General features: G+C 42.3%; 1 protein-coding gene across 1 annotated transcript in view; it reads left to right on the top strand.

Annotated features, from left to right (window-relative positions):
• The first annotated feature begins 1,310 nt into the window (after positions 1-1,310).
• Ibsp (integrin binding sialoprotein) overlaps positions 1,311-9,864 on the top strand; it is a 38,348-nt gene continuing 29,794 nt past the window's right edge. Inside the window, exons 1-2 of the mRNA XM_050155806.1 lie at positions 1,311-1,343; positions 7,295-7,396. The gene's annotated coding sequence lies outside the window, so the exon portion shown is untranslated. The remainder of the gene's footprint in view (positions 1,344-7,294; positions 7,397-9,864) is intronic.

Below are 9,864 nucleotides of genomic sequence, written 5' to 3' on the forward strand. Positions count from 1 at the left end.
CCATTCTGACAGGTGTAAGATGATATCTCAAAGTTGTTTTGATTTGCATTTCCCTGATTGCTAATGAGGTTGAGCATGACCTTAAGTGTCTTTTGGCCATTTGAACTTCTTCTTTTGAGAATTCTCTGTTCAGTTCAGTGCCCCATTTTTTAATTGGGTTAATTAGCATTTTAAAGTCTAGTTTCTTGAGTTCTCTATATATTTTGGAGATCAGACCTTTGTCTGTTACGGGGTTGGTGAAGATCTTCTCCCAGTCAGTAGGTTGCCTTTTTGATTCTTCCTAATATCAGATATCTGTAATGCGGCTCCTGATTTAACTAGAAAGTTGATGCAGGCATCGCTCCACTCTCCATCAGTGAGGGTGGGTCATGGGGACCTCAAAGCTTTAATTCCAGCTGGGAAACTTAGTTCCAACCATGGGAAAGAAGTTTAATGCTGACTAAGATCAGAGACATGTCTCAATTTTTATTTCAAAGATTGTGTTTTTTATTCTCATACAAAACATGGTGTTTTAATTACATTTAACTCAGAAGGAAGTTTACCACAAAGGAAAAGATAACACTAACCTTGTGGTGTTCCCTGGAAAAGAAACTGTGGGTTACTCAAACCTTCTTTTAAATCTCTGGCCAGCCACAAAGGCAGCCGCAAAGGCAGCCATGGGAAATGAACAGAACATATGTGCCTTCAATTTGCCAAGTTAGGACAGATGTTGCCTGGAGTTTTAAAGCAGCTTGCAGCTGCATTTCTAAACTGAAAGCAAAGGCTATGGAGCCAAGGCTATAATGCGCATATTCTTTTGTTCAGTGTGTTTAGCATAACTTCCAACTATTTTAGTTGACTCTTCTGATTATCAATTATTCTTATTACTATTGTGTCTTCATAGCTAGCATATGAGAGCCACGGGATACTGTGGAGCTCAATGCTTCTTTAAATTTTAGTAATAGCAGCACACAGTGGACTACCAGTGAGGCTGGGCTTTCCTTGGCTCCTTTGATTGAACTGCTCTTTGTGTACAAGGCTTCAAGGAAGTTATGGCCTGAAGAATTCAAATTTGTTTATATTAACATCAAAATAAGTATTTCTCCCTGTTTCCCTCAACCCTCATCAAAAAACACAGCAACAACAACAAGGTAAGTGGGAGACAGCATTATAATGGATAACAAGGGGGAAAAAACACAGTGAGAAAACTAGCTGGCAATAAGATCCAATCACTCCAGAGAAGAAGAAGATTCTACCCTTCCAAAAACAGATATGTATACATTCAAAGGAAAAAAAATAATACCTCTTTTTGTTTACAGGGTTGCTGGAGGCAGGGGAGGGCTACGCAGAACAAATAAATATAGGTAGGTGCAATGTCGTGTGTGGACCATCCGTGTTTCCAGGAGGCAGCAGAGATGAAAGCAGCATTTGTAGTGTTGTAGGGAGATGGGAGGGGATGCAATGGTTTAGGTCAAAGATATCTGTCTCTCCAAGACTAGTGGCTTTGGTACCCGCCTTTTACACTGTTGGGAAGTGGCAGAATTATCAGGCCTAGGGGGAGAAAGTTAGGTGCGTGGGCAGATGCCTTGGAAGGGATTGCTCTCTCGTTGCTTCCTGGCTGCCAGGAGGTAAGCAGTCTTCTTCCATGAGATCCCCCGCCACATTTTACCATGCCGTCACACGCCCGTGCGACAGGGTCTAGCACCTCTGGTATGTGGGTACTTAGTAATAGTAATTGAAAGCTGCCTGGGAAATAGTAAATCATCTAATTCTTAGATTATAAGGGAAATCCCGAAGAATCTTAAACAAGGCCCCTGCTTCTAGTTTTTCCATCAATTTACTTCAAGGAGCTGGATTGGAAAGCTAGTAACTAAATGCCTTGAGTAATGAATATTTCCAACGGGCTAGCCTACAGCCTCTGTACAGTTCTTACAAAAGAGGAAAAGCAGAACTTCAAGAGGAGCAATCATCAGCAATGTTGTTATGAGGTGGGGATCAGGTTTAATCAAATCTTTGTCGCAGGTTTAAAGAGGTGTAGTGAAGTCATTGTCTTTATGAAGCAAGATTCAAAAGCAAGTGGTGTCTGGTAACTTGTGCCACATACCTGCCAGGATTCTTCCTCCGAGATCTCATTCTCCCTGCAGCCGGGTCCTCCACATCCTGCTCTCACATGCCACAGGCTCTCTGCCCTGACCACTGTCCCTGAGCTCCTGCCTCTGCGCCATCCGATGGCCTCTTCAGCTTTGGCTCCATCCCCTCAAGAAACTCCCAAGCCACCCAGACCACTACTCCACCATGGGATTGCAGCCTAGAAGGTTAAAATCTTTTCTCAAAAGATAGCCAATATTCTAAATCAGCATGCCTGGATCCCATTGCAAAAACACAAAGACTACGATAAAACAAGAAAATGTGCACACCTCCTTTAGTAACCAAAGCTTGGAGGTCTATGACAATGAGGGTAAGAGAGTCTAAAAGGACACTGGCATTTTGGTTCTGGCCCTCTAAGGTCAGCTAAGACCCAGAGTAGGATGAGACCCCTCTGGTAGGTCACCTGGCCTCTTGATCCGAGAGGCCATGGAGTCTCTGGGGGTTGGATTCTATGAGGTTCACATCCTGCAGGCAGAAGAGGTGATAGAGAGGGGCTGGAGACGGCCGTGTTCTCTATGCTCTAAAGGAATTGCAATGATCAGGAGGATCGACCCATGTCTGCTGATGACAAAAATGATAGAGAAACACCTAGAGGTTCCAAGGGCTTCTCCTGAGTTCTCAAGAGTCACCACAGAGGAGTCTCAGCCGACTTTTCCTGCAGCTTACCCATGATGCACTACATAATCTTAAACACCCACAAGGAAGGTATAAACAAAGCAATGGCCGAAACCCAGGCTACCAGCAATGCCAGGTTTAAAGTGGGGATCCATCAAATTCCAGGAAATTTCTAGCTGGGTTCACTGCTCTAGGATTAATACCCGTTTTCCAGAAGGGCTCTGCAGTGAGAAAGGAGAGGCCTCCTGCAGAAATAACAGAGACTACCAGTGAGGTGAGAGAGGCCTCCTGCAGCAGTAACAGAGACTAACACATTCTCTTCAAAAGATACAAAGATCAATAAAGGGCAGCTAAATTCTTATGTCCACCAGGCAAAGCCTCATGCCAGCACTCTCTGCCTCCTTAAATAACTCTTTAGATTTGTTTCTTTCATAATTCAACAAGTTGTCATACAGCAGAGATACTAACACATCTCTCCCAGAATGGATCTAAAGCAAAGTCACACTACTCAAACTAATCTGTCACTATTCAGTCAACGGAATCGCCTGGTGCTCTTAACCAGTAGGCTCCTGCAGTATCTCTTTGGTTGTTTTAATTGGTTTTGAGTTTTGGTTCTTGTTAGTTTATGACTGATGTCCTCAAGAGACGAACACTGAACCACATTGGCGACTTCATCCTCCTGAGGGCAGCTGGGTCATCCAAAGTACTGCCATGCATCCTGTCCCTCCTTAGTGTAAACCCTGGGGAAAACTCTATCCAGGCCTTTCCTCAGTATTCCTATTCAGTTTAGAAGCAGCCAAGGGATGCTGGCACCCTGTGCCCCAAAGAATTTGGTTCAAATCCTTGAAGTTCCCCTTCAAGTTATGATAAAAACAAACATGCAAACTACATTTATAAAAATGTTATAGCAAAAAGGTGAATATAAGCCATTATTGTTTGATGTGAGAGTCAAAAATGAGATAAGTCAGAGCTCTACAAATTAAATTAAAAAAAACTTGAAGGCTTTATAGTTAATTAATTTTTCTGTTACATTTGGTCCAGAGTATATTAAATTAATTTATTTTATATGTTACAAAACAATTACTAGAACAGGGAATGTCCCACAACAACATATGGATGATTTCGGGGTTTGGTGTAACATGCATTATCTCCATAAATTTCCATGTGTTGTTTGACCTCCTGAGAACCTGCTTCTGGAATCAGGGTTGAGCTCCCCTTTTAGACTCAAGCATGGCTGTCTCAAAGTGTTCTCCAAGGTCTCTGTGTGGGGTGGGGTGCTTCCCTCCCCAACCTTCCTCTGACTGAGTGGCAGCAAACAACCCAAGAGTAAAAATATCGTGTCCTTGAGAACAGCTAGAAGGTGAACGATTCCCAACAGAGGTCGCTATTGTTTGTTCCCTGAGCTGAAGGTACCTGCAGTGGAAATGTGAAGACAGAAGTTCGTCCATGGGAAGCAAGCACAGACAAGAACTCTAGCTGACGGCCTCAGCTTCCTCGGTCATGTTATCTGGATGTTTGCAGCCCTCGTCAGGTGTTTTCCTCTTCTGTTCTTCGCCTGGAAGCCTCATCTGAGAGACTCTTTGCTCTCCTCAGGACTCTCAGGATTGGTAGCTCCACCTGGCTGCCTTTAGGAGGCTCGCCTGGTTGATTTCCGCTGGAGGACTGAGCACTTGATTTGGTGTTTGGGTTAGCATAACTAGCTTTCTTCTCTTGTGACAGGCCATATTTCCAGCATTCCAAGACCCTAACATTTTTAGTTTTTGCTTTTCTAAGATAACTAAGACTACCAGAAAAAAAAAAGGGCATTGGGTGGTCCCTTGAGCTCTGACCTCAGTGTTGGTGTAAGGAACACTCAGTGTTGGGTGTCTACTCCATGAGAAATAAACACACCCCACAATTGTTGACACTAATTGTGTCCTTCACTTGTGTCTTAGAAGGAAAGCCAAGAATAAAATTACTGAGAGGGACAAGTTCCTTTTCATCACTGGGGGTGGCCTCTTCAGGCAAGGCTAAAGTCAGTTCCATGGTGGTGTGGGCTGCACCCATGGCCAGAGCCTATGCTATTCATAGTGTGTGGAGAAGAGAGGCGAGATTCTCTTCTGGGGTCTAGAGCATCCAAAACTCGGCAGAAGCTAATTTAGGGGGAGGGGACAAAAGTTAAGAGAAAGTAGACAAGGGAATACATACTCAAAACAGATGGGAGAAACTCAAGGAAATTAGTGAGAAATTTTTTCATTACACATAATTTCCTATGCTGTGTTGTTATTTGACTTAGTATTATATATAATCATGTTTATAGATTATTAACTTTTGAGTTACTTCACCTAATCAGAAATGACTGCAAGTTATTGAGGAGAGCAGCATCACTGAGGCAAAATCTTCTGGGAAGTGTTTCCTCGGGGTCAGCACCCAGGCGCAGGATTCTAGAGGTGGCCAAGGTTGTACCTGCGGCCAGAAGCTGAACTTGCAATGTGAAAGAGTCACCCAGGTGGTCCTGGTTTTGAGGGCATTAAGGGGCCACGGAGAGGAGCTGAGGTCTGGCTCTGAGAGGCCAGGAGGGGCCACTACTCAAGCAGCAGACAAAGTAGCTGTGGAATCCCCAGGACTGAAGGGGTCATGGAAGAAATTAAGACTTTATACCTTGAAGAGGGTCCAGGAGAGGGTGCCAGTGAAGGCGCAGCCCAGTTACAGCAGAAAATCCCAGCATTTTAGAGAGGCCAGTACCTTGGGCAAACTAGGAACAATTAAGAACAGCTGTGGAGGGGAGCCCACCTGACCCTAGAAGACAAACTGCACCTTGAAGAGGGAGGAGCCTGAGAAGTGACTAGGCTCTTTTGGGATCCCAGAATATCATGAGTGAAACCCGATGATTGGATATTCAGTTATTTACACAGTTGAAATTTGATTTTCTTTCCTTTAATTGTGACTGTGCCCTGGTTCTTCCCATTTTAAGTAATAAAGTATTTAATTTATTTTTGATTGAACAAGGTTGAAAAACCTTGAACTTTTGAAAAGATTTTGGAATTATACAACACTTTGGATTTTAAGAGGTTTTAAGGGACTTTAAACATTTATTTATATTGTAATGTTGATATTCATCTATGAATCTAAAGGATGAACAAAAATAGAAAGGTTATAGATTAGCAGTGAAATGTTGGTGTGTCAAGCTATCTAGTGTTATGTCAACTTGACACAAGCTAGAGTCACCTGAAGAGGAAACCTCAATTGAGAAATTCTTCCAGAAGATCCGGCTGTAGGCTAGCCTGTAGAGCATTTTCTAACTGATTGATGTGGGAAAGTTCAGCCATCATGGGTGGCGCCATCCTGGTCTGTTTGTCCTTGGTTCTATAACAAAACAGGCTGAGCAAGCCATGAGGAGCGAGTCAGTAAGCAGCACTCCTCTATGGATGGCTTCTACATCAGCTCCTGCCTTCAGGTTCCTGCCCTGTCTGAGTTCTTGTTCTGACCTGCTTTTGATGATAAGCTATGATGTGAATGTATAAGCCAAATAAAACCATTCCTTCCCAAGTTGCTTTGGTCATGGGGTTTCATGAAAAGTAATAGAAACCCTAAGAAAGCCAGCAGAAATTTATGTGTGCTATGTGTACGCAGGTACCTATGGAAACCAGAAAAGGACATTGAACATCCTGGAAATGGAGTTAGGTTATTGCGAGTCAACTGATATGGACACAGGGAACCAAGTTCTCTGCCAGAGCAGTGAGGGCTCTTAACTATAAGCCATCACTCAACCTTCAAAAGTAAAATATATATATAAAATATTTACTGTTAAAAATAAATTACTCAAACTTACACAAGAGTAAATGTGGCACACATGATTACCAATTACCCAAGAGATATTAAAAAATTTGTCTATTCTATGATCTCCTACCACCGGTGGCAATGAGTACCTCACATGAGTTGCAGGCATAGCATATGAAATGGGTGTGAGTCGAGGGCAGTCAATGGGCCTGATGAGTAGTCAAAGCCAAGGAGTAAGTAAATAAATACTAATAAGGAAAGGCCACAGACTGGAGGATCATGGTATAAATATCGCATCCAGACTGTATTTTATACAATAAGTAAAAGCAAAACAGTTGAAGTGATATCATAGAACATTCATGGTGGAACAGAATATAAGATGATGCCCGTGTATGGGTTTGTAATAGTTTTCATGAATGAAATAAGCGAAATGTAGCAAACAGATTTCTCTGTGTGATTCTAGGAAATATGGAAAATGTAGCAAACAGATGTCTATATGTGGTGCTGGGAAATAAGCAAAATGTACCTGTAGCAAATAGATTTCTCTCTGTGTTTCTATGAGTGTGTAAGTGAAGGGGGGGATGCATATGAAGGGTTTACAAATGAGAAAGAAGAAGTGGGTTGGAGAGAGCAGGTCAGGAATGCAAAGAGCAGGAAAAGGAAGAACCAATAGTGATTAAAATCACAGTTATTTACACAGTTGAAATTTGATTTTCTTTGCTTTAATTGTGACTGTGCCCTGGTTCTTCCCATTTTAAGTAATAAAGTATTTAATTTATTTTTGATTTTACAGGAGCCACAGTTGAAAAACCTTGAACTTTTGAAAAGAATTTGGAATTATACAACACTTTGGATTTTAAGACTTCCCTTTCCTGCATCATTGTCTCCACGGCAGGTGATTTCCCTAGAAAATTCCTTGTTATGCATTAATTTAGTATAGTACTCGGCAAGAAAAAAACATAATTTGTGTAAATGATGGTCTGCATCAGATGGAAATCTGTCAAATTCTGTTCACTGACCTCCTGTCTCCAGCTCAGTTCTGGGAGTTTCCCGTTTCCACTCCCTCCTGCTATCTTTTGTTGGGATGAGTTCTCATTACGTAGCCTCTGTCTATAGCTCACTATGTAGCTCAGGCTTACATTGAGCTGGTGTAATCCCCCTGTCCCATTCTGAGTGCTGAGATTACAGGCACATGCCCACATACCTGCTTCTTGGTGTAGTTTCGATTCCACTATTTTGAAACCTTCTTCCTATGCTTTCAATGACTTGATTCTTGACTTTGTTTTTGCCATATTTATTCGACATCCTTTTAGTCCCACAACGAAATTTTACTTCTCCATTCCTGTTGCTGGGTCTCTTGATGTTTCTGGACAATGTGCAAAAAAACCCCTCAGTGATGGAGGAAGGTCATTGGTTAAAAAATAAAGAAACTGCCTTGGCCCATTTTATTGGTTAGAACATAGGTGGGTGGAGTAAACAGAACAGAATGCTGGGAGGAAGAGGAAGTGAGCTCAGACTCAACAGCTCTGCTCTCTGGAGAGACGCCATGCTCCCCTCTCCTGGGCAGATGCAATAGCTCTGCTCTCTGAGGCAGACACAATGAACTCCGACCCAGGATGGATGTAGGCTAGAATCTTCCTGGTAAGCGGTTGAGAACCGCTGCCTTAGAGGCTTCCCCTCCCCCTGCCCCCTAGAAGCCAACAATTCCAGTTGGGCACACACCTGTAACCATAGCACTTAAGAGGCTGTGACAAGAGATTGGGAGGTTCAAGGTCAGCCAAAGGCACACAGTGAGACCCTGCATCAGAAAACAAACCAAAATAAAAACCAAGGACTACTCACTAAATCTGGCCTTTACTAGAATAAGCCAAGAGGGGTTCAGAAGCTCAAGCGAGAGAGATACTGATGGCATGTCCTCTTTAGGCAGGCCCGAAGAAGGTGCCAATGGAATGAGGCCTTGGGTCAGGCCCCTAGGCTAGCCAGAGTGGTCTTCGAGCACTCCTGATTCCTCCCGGGTTTCCACTTTTGACCTCTTGCTGACATTCTCAGGGCACCAAAATAAAAGCAAATGAAAATGCCTGAGTATATTTGCATGCTAAAGACAGGGAAGCTTATTTGTCGAGTCAGAAATGGTTTTACCAGTAACTTTACTACTGCAATCTAAAAGTCATCGCTTTCATTTATGTCATGTTTTCCTTGCTTATTTCGGGAACTGTGGTCATTCTCGAGTAGCTGCTGAGTTACTTTAAACAGCCACCCTGGTCTTCACATTCTGAGGTGGCAGGCTTAAAAGGTGACTCCTTCACCGAGCCAGGAAAATAATATTTGAGGGCAGAAAATAAGAGGAAAGGAAGCAACACACTCGCAAGAAAAGGATGAGTGAGGCCCGACCATTTGCCCTGAAAAAAAAAAAAAGGCACCTAATGAGAAATACTACACAGCCACACCTTCGCTTGGCCAAATATAAGGCTGTAAGACACCAAGCTACTCATTACATGTTTCTACTTAAATTTTCAACCGCATTTTAAGCACAAACTGTGGTTCACGGTTAGCACAGAGTCACAAAGAAAACACTGTCAGCTAGAGCGTCCCTCTTAAGATTCTTGGACACCAGAGATGCCCATATCCCCAGCCCCTCCAAGTGGCCTTGGGTTTGCTAATGGCTGGGTTCAGGCTACAGGGTTCCAAAGCTGTTTTGTTCTTTTTCTCTGGTCGCTCAATGACACCCCTCAAGGAACGCTGGCTGATATTGTGTCATCTTCCTCCCCTAATTTTCTCACCAGAATGTTTAATTAGTGAAGAGGCAACATATTTATAGACATAATAAAACAGTAGAGGAGAAATGTTTTAAAATATACATGGCTTGTTTTATTTAGGTATATATACACACATACATAAATATACATTCACACATATATTTAAAAACTTCTATAAGTGTACATACTTGCAATTCGGGAAACCATATAGTTTTTTTTAATAAGATATGAGGAAAATAACCGGCATGAGAACATCATGTTCTTGGAGATATTCCAAAGTGGATGTATGTGTACAAAATGCCAAAGTATTTTTAATGTTACATTAGGAAGGTTTTCAGAGCCCAGACTAGACAAGACCCTAGCTATCTGTCTGTCTGTCTATCCATTATTTCAGACATATCATCTTATCTCTCATTAGGACCTTGGAGTAAATATTGTTATCACTATTTTACACATAGAGAAACTGAGTTCTAGTTACAATAGGAGGCTTAAGGGTGGTGTGAACAGGTTCTAAGTTTTCTCTGCTCTGTTAGAAAAACTAAAAGGTGACAATAAAATGGAAATTAATGGATTAATGGCCAGGAAATATATATATATTTCCTGGCAT

This window comes from Alexandromys fortis, unplaced genomic scaffold (assembly GCF_014885135.2).
Source record: "Alexandromys fortis isolate MF-2015 unplaced genomic scaffold, M_Fortis_MF-2015_v1.1 scaffold_87, whole genome shotgun sequence".
In the NCBI taxonomy this organism is placed as follows: domain Eukaryota; kingdom Metazoa; phylum Chordata; class Mammalia; order Rodentia; family Cricetidae; genus Alexandromys; species Alexandromys fortis.